Here is an 11,645-nt window from a genome sequence, read left to right on the forward strand (position 1 = left end):
CAGGGGCAGAGGGACCCAGAGGAAGGACAGAAGCAAAGACCAAGCGCATTGGAGTTACTGTGACCCCAGAGCCAGGGTGGAAGACTAGACCTCAAAGGCTTCCTGACCATCCGCGAATTCTCCAGAAGGCTCAGAGGAGAGGGTACCGCCTGTCTTCCTTCCCCACCTGGCCTCACAACAAATGTATTTCCTGAAACACCTGTATTGCCATCTGCCTGGTCCCCTTCACCCAAAAGAATGCTATAGCCTTGCCTCTCCGGCCCCCTCTACATCCTAACCCATCTCCCAGAACCAAAAGAAGCCAGAGATGGTAGAGACCCGGGCTAAAGATCCAAAGACAAGGTCCAGTCCCGGCCTCTTCTGTGTGTCTGCCTCAGAGCCTCGGTCTCCTCAGCAGAAATAAAGGAGGAGCCCCCTGTGGAGGCACATATCTGTAACCCAGCTCTCAGGGGCTGGGGCAGCGGGAGGGAGCTGCAGCTGGAGGCCAGTCTAGGCTGTGTGATAGGACTCATCTGAGGAAGAAAGGGAGGGAGGGAGGGAGGGAGGGAGAGAGAGAGAGAGAGAGAGAGAGAGAGAGAGAGAGAGAGAGAGAGAGAGAAGGAAGGGGCACAAAATAAGGGAGAAATGTCTGCCATCCCAGAGGCTGCTGGAAGAAACAGTCAGTGAGTGGACAGAGCAGGTTCCCGCCTTCCTCAGAGGTCCACCCTTCCCATTCCCACACTCCCCGCTGCCCTTCTGTCTCATGTCCCTGCTTCTGTCTCTCTTCCAAAGGGCTTCTGCTGGGACATAGAAACGAGGAGGAGGCAGAGGTCTGTGGACCCATGAGCTTCCGACACTCCAGAGCAGGGCGTGTGCTCAGGGCCATGTGCTCAAGGCTGCGCTCACTTAGTCATGGTTTTCTCCCCTCAGCTTAAGGGATAAGAACAGGGGCAGGGAGCTAGACAGCAGCGGTTAGAACAAGAAGTCCCGTGGGGACTCTCGGGGATCACATGAGACTGTGTCACACTGTGTCCAGCTCTGGGTACAGCTGCACACTGAGGTGCCCATCCCCATTTCTATCCTATCCCACCACACGTTCCTCCTTTCTCTCGAGGACTACAAGCCAGTCAGCCAGGGACTGATATCCCCTACTGGTACGAGCTCCAGAGACAGAGACCTGGGTTCAAATCCTGGCTTAGTCACTGCCCTTGTGACCAAGGCAGGCTGCCTTAGCTGCCTCAGCAAGAGTAGGGCTATTGCTCAGAAGGAGAGCATGCACAGCATTCCAGAGGCCCAGGGTTCAGTCTCCAGTACTGCTCTCACCCCTTTGCACACACACACACACACACACACACACACACACACACACACATTTATTTATTTATGTATTTATTTATTTATTTAGAGGCAGAGTCCACTGTGGAGCCCTGGCTGTCCTGGAACTCACTATATATCAACCAGGCTGGTCTCAAAACTCAGAGATCTGCTGCCTGTGTTCTCTGAGTGCTGGGAGTGAAGGCGTGTGTCACCACGCCGGTCCATACACATTTTTACATTCAGCTCTGTCCACACAAAGGCACACACTCTCACATTTTCACAGATTTCTAGCCACCTAGACAGGAAAGATCACACAGACATATATACACATATGTACAAGTCCACTCACACACATGGACACACTCCCGCTCCTCTTTGTTGTCGTTTTGAAACATATCTTACATATCCCAGGCTGACTTGAATGCATATGTGTGTGAGGATGACCCTGAACTTCTGACCCTCCTGTCTCTACCGAGTGCTGAGATTAAAAGCATTCACAGGAAGGGATGTCCACACACCTACATGAGGAAGTACATGGAGATATTCATGCTGTTTGTTTTCTTTTAGAGACAGTCTCCTCGACCTAGCCCTGGAACTCACTGTACAGCTCAGGCTAGCTGCAGACTTCGGTAGTCCTCCTGTGTTCCCAGTGATGAGGTCACAGGTGGGGATTTCCTTGGTGACATGTTCTGACACGTAAATTTATATTCTTCAATCAGATTGTACCTGGACCATCAAGGCACACACGTATTTTTGCTCACAGCTCTGTACATTCTGGGACATTCACAGTCCCCCTTAAGACATACAGTGACTTGTTGGGTCAGAGACACTTACACATAAAGCTTCCTCAGTCCCTCCCCACTCCAAGGCCGACTCCTCCATAGGAGTTCCTGCCAACTACCCACTTGACTGGCTTTCTCCCCACCTATTTCCCACCATCCTCTGGGGCCTCTGGGGCCTCCCTCCAGAGGGAGGGGACAGGGCAGGGTTAGCCCTGCTGATGTGGCAACACAGCTCACCTGCAGCCGAGGCCACACCTTCCACTGGGAGAGGCTTAAAGGAACAGAACGCCCTGCTCTCGCTTTGCCTGGTCCACAGCCGGCATTTCTCAGACAGGGAGAGGGAGACCCGGAGAGGGCTCAGAGTGTGAGTGGACTTGAACCCAGTGCCTAGTCGGGAGAGACGTCTGTGTTAGGACAGGAAGCTGGAACCCAGACCTGCGTCTTGCCTGCGGGGCTGTCTGTCTGGTCCTCCGCTCTTTCCAGCCTCCCTAGCAGGCACTCCCACCCTCTCTCGGGAGTCAGCACCATCTGGGCTCCGTGCCAGAGACCTGGGCGTCCCTCGCCATACCTGTCCCTGCAGAATCTGTCTCCTGTTCTTTTTTCAAAGCTGGGTGAGGTGTGCCTGCACGGTGGGCAGCTCACCTGGTTATTTCTCAGTCACGTGACAGGGCAAGGCAGTCTTCTCAGGGCCCCCATTGCCTCATCTACGCACGAAGGAGAAACACACATCGACCTGCCAGGATTGGCGAGTTAGGCACGGGCAGGGCCAAGCCCAGGGACTCGAGACTGGCTCGGCAAGGGAGCCTCAGAGCCGCAGGGACCTACTGAGAAGGGCCAGGGCATCCCGCTCCCACACACCGCCTCCAGGTGGTCCTTTCGCTTCCGCCTCGGTTCAGTGTGGTTTACTGTGAGGTCCCCCGCTGCTCTCAAAGCTGTGACAGCCCAGCCTAGCCTTGATCATCATCACTGTGGTAGGGGGAATGTCTGAGAGGCGGGCGGGTGGTAGAGATGGAGAGGGCTCAGGGAGACCCAGTCATATCCTCGGAAGTCACCGGACCAATGGGAAGGATCTAGCCTGGTCTACCCCTGGAGTATTTGGCCTTCCCGCCTTCACCCACAGTGCTAGAAATGGAACCTAGTACCTCGAATATAGTAGGCAAAGTGCGCTACAGTGAACAGCACCGAGGTCTGGATACCCTGGCTTATTCAGGGAAAGCCATTTGTCCCCTGGATTCCAGGACTAGAGAGAGAGAGAGAGAGAGAGAGAGAGAGAGAGAGAGAGAGAGAGAGAGAGAGAGAGAGAGAGAGAGAGAGAGAGAGAGAGAGAGGTCATGCCCTGAGGGCCTCACTCCTGATGTGAGAGATGGTCAGATCCAAGAGCTCTGGCGCTGTAGGGAGGCACTCTCAGCCCCAAGGGCCCCAAACTACGTGGGGCACATAAACTTCCCCAGGGATACACAATCTATTGGAGAAATTCACCCTCTCTCAGAGTTACCAGGCTGGGGAAAAAAAAAAAAAAAAAAAAAAAAACACCACAACCCTCAGGGACCTGAGTTCCATTTCCGGCCCCCATATCAATCAGGCAGCTCACAATGACCTGTAACTCCAGCTTCAGGGGATCCAACATTCTCTTCTGGCCTCCACAGGCACACACAGAATGTACACGTGTACACACACACACACACACAAACACACACACACACACACACACACACGTAAAAATTAAAAGTTAAACATAAATAAAAATTTCTAAAAATTTGAATAGCGTTTCAGAGGCTAGGAAGTTAGTTACAAGGCATGGCTCGGACGTGCTGGCTGCCTGGCAAGCTCACATGGCCAGCCGGGGTTCACGTGGTCCACATTCCCAACACCAGAGCTTCAAAGGCACACATTCCAGCATTAACAGGCATGATGCTCACTCACGGGGCATGCATGGACTGCTCACCCCGCTTCAGGCACTGGAATAGCCTCTAAGGATTCCTTGAAGCCATTAATAGAAGCCATACCTGCTCTCAAGGCCACAGCTGTGTAATCAGAGGGAATTTATATTCTGCAAGGAACCTGGAGTCTGTCCCTGGCAGAGCAGGCCTTGTAACCCCAGCACTCAAGAGGCAGAAGCAGGAGGACCAGAAGTTCAAGGTCACCCTTGACTACATAATGAGTTCCAGAATCTGTCTCAAATAAACCCGAATGGTGGAGCTGTACAGAGGGCTCATTAGTTAGGAGCACTGGCTGCTGTTCCAGTGAAACTCAGTTTGACTCCTAGCACACGGTGGCTCACAACCACGTCTAACTCCAGTCCCAAGGGATCCAACACACTCTGAGGGCACTACACACATGAGGTGTACATCCTTACACACTCTACATACATACATACATACATACATACAGACAGACAGACAGACTCATGCAGCCAAAACACTCATATACACAAAATAACAAAAAAAAAAAAAAGAAAGAAAAGAAAAAGAAAAAGAAAACTAGCAAGGCAGTGGTGGCGCACGCCTTTAATCCCAGCACTCAGGAGGCAGAGGCAAGCGGATCTCTGTGAGTTCGAGGAAAGACGCAAAGCTACACAGAGAAACCCCATCTCAGAAAAAAAAAAAAAAATTGAAAACTAAGCTGGGCAGTGGTGATGCACACCTTTAATCCCAACACTCAGGGGAGACAGAGCCAGACAGATCTCTGTGAGTTTGAGGCCAGCCTGGTCTACAAAGCAAGATCCAGGACAAGCACCAAAGCTACACAGATAAATCCTGTCTGGAAATAAAAAATTTTTGAGAACTAAAAAACAAACACAAAACACATAGAGTTGATAAATAACAGTGCATCCTGCCAAGCTTGATGATCTAAATTTGATTCCCAGGCCAACAAGGTAGGAGAACACCAACGCCCACAAGTTGTCCTCTGACCTCCACAAGTATAAATTTAGGTGTCTCATGCCTGTAATCCAGACACTTGGAAGGCAGAGGCAGGCAGATCGCTGTGAATCTGAGGCCAGCCTGGTCTACAGAGAGAGTTCCAGGACAGCCAGGGCTACATAGTGAGACCCTGTTTCAAAGAAAAAAAAAAAAAAACCTATAACAAAATCTAGACAAGGAAGATGGACAATAACAGGGGCCAGAGCTTTGGTGTGGAGTGTGGTGGTGGGAGAGGGCTAAAGAAATTTACAGATCAACTTGCCTGGGAACAGAGGCACAGACAGTGTCTAAGGGAGCCTGAGAGCCGGAAGGGACACTCCAAAAAGGACAGGAGAAACCGCTGCATTGGGGGTCTGCCTATGGCTGTATTAGGAATAAGCAGGCTGGGAGTCCCACAGAGAAGGCCCCAGTTATGACATGGAAAAGGAATTCAGTTATATCTGCTCACTCAGGGCCCAGGTAAGAATGGGCCCAGCAATGATGGCTGGGCTTTCTCCAGGAATTCCTCTATTCCTCCTAAGAGAGACAGCAGTGTGTTTTCCATTCTAAAGCCGAGGGAACAGTCCCAAGAGTACAGAGAGACGTGAGGGTGAGGGGGTTGGATTTAACGTGCAACCTTCTCAGACTGACATCTGCCTCTTTCTTGAGAACACAGCCTGTAGCTTCCCAGTGTTCTTTCAAGATGGTGGAGCTGCTGCCATGATTATATTGTTGTTTGTTTGTTTATTCATTCATTCATTCATTCATTTATATTTACTGTGGTGCTGGGGATTGACCACAGGCTCTCACGCACACCACAGTTAGCTCTATGACCCAGCTCTTGCTGGTTTCTGATCATTCCTGTTTGTGTGTGTGCATTTAACACAAAGTTTTACTTAACCCAAGCTGGCCTCTAACTCGGCTACGAAGCTGAGGGTGACTTTGAACTTTTGATCTTCCTGCCTCAACTGAGTGCTGGGATTATTATTGGCAAGCTGCACACTAGGTTTATGCATCTCTGAGGTTTAAACCTAGGGCTTCTTACATGCTAGACCAGCACTCTGCCTACGGAGCCAGAGCCTATCCCGGTCCCATTTATTACTAATGATTGCTTTGATGACTTGGCTCACCTCGGGGTCCAGCCTCCTGGCTATTTGCACCGTCGGTTCTGAAAACGCAGGTCCGGCGCGCCCCCGCGCGGTCATGATAGAAAATACGTGTCCCGCTGTGCCGGGCGTTGGGATGGGAAAGGTGGTGTCTGTGCGACGCCCCCTATAGGCTGCGCTAGACATTGCAGGCGAGTTTAACCTGTGGAAGGCGCAGGTGAACAGGTGAATCACCGACCCAGCTGGTGTCCTGATGGTACGAAGTGAAAGCGGAGGTGGGGGGTGGGGATTGAAGGGGGTAACACTTATTGAGTGTCTTTTGTATGCCATGCAAAGTGATCAGCATTCTCCCGTTTTCTCATTTAGCATACATACCTAACATAAGAGCAACACCTGACATCCAGGAGAATTAAGTAATCTGTCAAGGGATCTGTCTGTAGTCTGTCCAGAAATCTGTCTGTGGTCATGGCTAGGCTTCTGGGGAGTAAGCTCAAGGATGGTAGGGCCACTGAATCCCACTACACTGACCATAAGCCTCGGGAGGTCCAGGATAATGACACCTAAGTAGAATTGGGTGCTACCAATTCTGCAAGTATGACTCTGGAACAATGCTCTCCAAGCCTGTTTTCCTATCAACAAAAGGACTTTATTAGAGGTTCCAAGGGACAGGAGAGTTCTGAGGATTCATTGCAACGATGCAGATAAAATGCCCAGCTTGTCATCTGGCATGCCGCACTGTTTACTCCTTAACAGGATTACTTGTTTATCTGCATGTTTTACAGCACTGGGGACTGAACTCGGGACCCCATGCATGCTGGGTAAGCACTCCATCGCTTAGGCAAAGGCACAGACTTGTTCCTCCAGCGCCAACCACTTCTTTATTGAAAAGCTGCAGGTTAGGGATACAACTATGAATAATTAAAAGTACTGCTCTCCATGCCTGTACTGCCAGGGCTCAGAAGATGGAAAGGGAGCATTTCAAGGTCAAGGCCAGCATGAGCTACTTAATAAGTCTAAAAACATTTTAAAGCCTGGCAGTGATGGTGCACGCCTTTAATCCCAGCACCGAGGAGGCAGTGGCAGGTGAATCTCTCTGAGTTCGAGGCCAGCCTGATCTACAGAGCGAGTTCCAGGACAGTCAAGGCTACACAGAGAAACCCTGTCTCAAAAAGGAAAAACAAGAAAACAAAAAAATTTAAATAGGGGCTGGAGGGATGGCTCAGCAGGTAGGAGCACATACTACTCTTCCAGAGGACCCAAGTTCAGTTCCCAGCACCCATTAGGCAGCTCAGAACTTCCTGTAACTCCAGATCCAGAGGGATCCAAAGTTCTGGCCTCTACAGGTACCTGCACTCATGTGCACATATCTACACACACACACACACACACACACACACACACACAATCAATCAATCAATCAATCAATCAACTTTTTTTTAATCTTTAAAAAATTTTTAGTAAATAATGATAGTTAAATTCCTGGGCCCTCGATGAAACACTTCATGGGTTCCTTTCCACACCACACCTGTGGTTTAAGAGGGGTTGTCCAGTTGCCTGTGAGGAGGAATAACTCTCCCCAGGGCACCCAGGAGCAGGTGTCAGGCTCCATGCAGCCTCTCACTTCCAAAACCTGGACTCCTGCCCCAGCTCTAGACAAGGTGACCGGAAAGTCCTGCAGGACATCTGAGAACCACTTTTCTCCCACCCCTGGACAGTTTCAGGGCACCGTCAGCACAAGGAAACCAAGCAGAACGGCTTCCACTTAAGTGATGGGGTTTTCGGAGCAACTTCACCCTGCCGGCTCCTGGTCACAACAGTCCTGGGAAGAGGGCGTTGATGGTGCAGTCCACTCCCAGAGAACCAGGCTAGGGAGCATTGCTGCGGTAATTATTTAGGAAAGGCTCTGCAGTATGGTGGGGAGATAGTGAGGATGTTGTCTGCCCTGCTGCTCTCCAGTGCTCCCCACTTCCTAGCTCACAATAATATTACCATTCTTCTCATCTTCAGGTCCATTGCTCAGGACCCCTCTACAGATCCAAGACTGAGTAAGAAGGCTCCTGTCTCTTTTTCTCTCTCTCTACACACACACACACACACACACACACACACACACACACACACACACACACACACGTGCGCGCGCGCGCGTTACTTTTCTATTGCAATGACAAAACACCTTGACCAAGGCAACTGTCTTGGTTAGAGTTTCTATTGCTATGAAGAGACACCATGACCACAGCAACTTTTTTTTTTAATTTTTAATATTTATTTTATGTGTATGAGTGTTCTGTCTGCATGTATGCATTTATGCCAGAAGAGGGCATCAGATTCCCACCATAGATGTCTGTGAGCCACCACATGATTGCTGGGATTTGAACTTAGGACCTCTGGAAGAGCAGTCAGTGCTCTTAACCACTGAGCCATCTCTCCAGCCTTCCCCCACCCCCAACAACTCTTCTAAGGGAAAATATTTAACTGGGGTGGCTTACAGTTCAGAGGATTCAGTTCATTATCATCGTTGTGGGAAATGGCAATGTGTAGGCAGAGATGGTGCAGGAGAAGGAGCTGAGAGTTCCACATCTTGATCTGCGGGCAACAGGAAGTGAACTGAGTCCACACTGAGTGTAGCTTTGAGGTATATGAGACCTCAAAGCCCGCCCCTGCAGTGACATACTTCCTCTAACAAGGCCACACCTACTCCAACAAAGCCACACCTCCTAAGAGTGCTGCTCCCTATGAGCTTATAGGGGGTCTATTACATTCAAACTACAACAGCAACTTTTAAAAGAAAGCATTTAATTAGGAGCTTGTTTATGGTCTATAACCATCCTGGTTGGGAGCATGGCAGGCAGGTGTGGCTCTGGAGCAGTAACTGAGAGCTTGTATGTTGAGACAACAACCACAAAGCAGAGAGAGATAACTTTGATGTTTCATGATGTTTGATGATGCAACAATGAAGCCCACCCCCAAGCCCCTCCAACAAGGGCCACACCTTCTAATCCTTCCCAAACAGTTCCACCAACTGGGATCAAGCATTCAACTATGAAAGTCTATGGGGGCCGTGCTCATTCAAAACACCACAGTGTACATGTCTGTGTGTAAGGGTGCCGCATATGGGTACCCAAGGAGGTCAAAAGGGAGTGTCACCACTCCTGGAGCTAGAGTGACAAGTGGCTGTGGGATCTGTGACTTACGCTGAGAACTGAACTCTGTCCTCAAGAGCAGCAGATGCTCCTAACTGCTGAGCCATCTCTCCAGCTCCTCTCTTCTCTCTCTCTAGTTCTTTCTGTTTGCTTGTTTTTCTAGGCAACCGCTCTACCACTGAACTAAATCCCAATTCCACCTTCCTTTTGCTTTTTTGCGTTTCCCGAGTGTTGAGTTCAAGGTCTCGGTCACCGTGTGTGTCACTGTCACTCAGCTAGATACCAGCCTTGATCACAGTCTTCTCATCTTGGTGTTTGGTGACCTCCCTTAACCTCTGCGTCCAGGGCCCTGTTTCCTGGGGCCCAGTTCTTGCCTTGGAGGTTTTATCATGAAATAGGCATACTCAAGGCCTTTGTTAGAAGCTCATGAAGCCGGGCGGCAATGGGGCACGCCTTTAATCCCAGCACTGGAGAGACAGAGCCAGGCAGATCTCTGTGAGTTCGAGGCCAGCCTGGGCTACAGAGCGAGATTCAGAACAGGCACCAATGCTACACAGAGAAACCCTGTCTCAAAAAACCAAAGAAGAAGAGGAGGAGGAGGAGGAGGAGGAGGAGGAGGAGGAGGAGGAGGAGGAAGAGGGCTCATGAAAGGACTGTCCACAGAGGCGTGTGCAGGAACAGGGAAGTACCCAGGGCTCTGCAGTCCCGCAGCAGACACCACCCTGAGCCAGAGGAGTAAGGGGAGGCGGTCTCACCAGGAAACCTGCTGACATCTGAATTCACGGGCGCGACACACACAGGAGCCCTTGGTAGAGGAGCATGGCTCCTGCCAAGAAACACCTCACTGAGAGAGAGAGACAGACAGACGCTCGATATGTAGCCTGATCTCAGGCTCTGGCTATAGCTCAGTGAGGGAGCCCCACCTGGCATGTGCCTGGCCCTGGGTTCAGTCCTCAGAATAGCTGGGGGAGTTCGGGGACCATCCTGGTCACATTTCCCCGCTTCTCATTCTGCCGTGTCTACTCAGCTGAAGGCAGAAGGCCAGGGACCTGTGACATTGGGGCAGGAACCAGCCCCTGGACGAGCCGGGCAGTGCAGAGACAGAGTGGCAGTTAGGTTAGAGAATGACCAGGCCCTGGGGTCGGCTTTGTGGATTTTTTTAAAATTAATTATTTTATTTTATGTGTACCGGTGTTTTGTCTCCATGTATGTCTGTGTGAGGGTGTCAGATCTTGGAGTTCCAGACAGTTGTGAGCTGCCACAAGGGTGCTGGGAACTGAACCCGGGTCCTCTGGATGAGCAGCCAGGGCTCTTAACCACTGAGCCATCTCTCCAGCCCCTAATACACTTGTTTTTAAAGCACCCTCTGTATCTGCCTCAGGAAATCCTTCTCTTATCCTTCCAAGGCCCAGATATCTTGTCCATGAGGAACCTGTCCCGCCCCCGGGCCCCTGGGTGTCAGGGCCTAATGCTACATTGCTCAGCTGAGTGGTCGGTATTATCTCCATGCAAGCTTGCGTTCCCGGGCTCTGCCATCTTCTACACAACAAGCTTCTTGCAGACCTAGGCCTGTGAAGCCATTTGCTTCGATACAGATTCAGCACAGACCAAATGTCAATGTGTGCCAAGGAATCTCGCTCTGTAGATGAAGCTGGTGTCAAACTCAGAGAGATCCACCTGGCTCTGCCTCCCGAGTGCTGGGATCAAGGTGTGTGCCACCACCGCCCGGGGCCCACTGGAGCTCTTTAATGGTGGGTAGTATGAGCCTGGCATGCAGCCAATATAATATGTTGCCTGAGTTGGTCTAGATACCACCATCCAGCCTTCTTTTCAGTACTTCATTCAACAAACATTTTGTTATTTTTATTATTGTGTGTGTGTGTGTGTGTATGTGTGTGTGTGTGTGTGTGTGTACATGATATGTGTGCACGTGTGGTCAGAGGATAACTGTGTGGAGTTGGTTCTCTTCTTCCACCTTTAGATGGAAAGGTTCTGGGATTAAATTCACTTGCCAGCCTTAATCAGCAAAGTGTTCTTGCCCACTGGAGACCATCCAACAAATTTTTCTATGACATGCAAGGACAGCATTGAATAAGTCATATGGTCCCTGTCCTCATGGGGCTTCCACTCTAGTGGAAGAAGCAGAAAAGAGAAGAATTATAAATGAACACTATTAGCCGGGCAGTGGTGGCGCACGCCTTTAATTCCAGCACTCATGAGGGAGAAGCTGATGGATCTCTGGGAGTTTACTGAAGGCTAGCCTGGTCTACCAAGACAGCCAGGGCTGTGAAGTGAAACCCTGTCTTGAAACACCCTCCCCCGAAACAAACAAACAAAAACCACTCTCGGGTGTTTTTTAAATTTACTTTATTTAATTATGTGTCTGTATGTCTATGTGTGCTTGAGGAAGCCGGAAGT

The sequence above is a fragment of the Peromyscus maniculatus genome, chromosome 2 (assembly GCF_049852395.1).
Source record: "Peromyscus maniculatus bairdii isolate BWxNUB_F1_BW_parent chromosome 2, HU_Pman_BW_mat_3.1, whole genome shotgun sequence".
Lineage (NCBI taxonomy): Eukaryota > Metazoa > Chordata > Mammalia > Rodentia > Cricetidae > Peromyscus > Peromyscus maniculatus.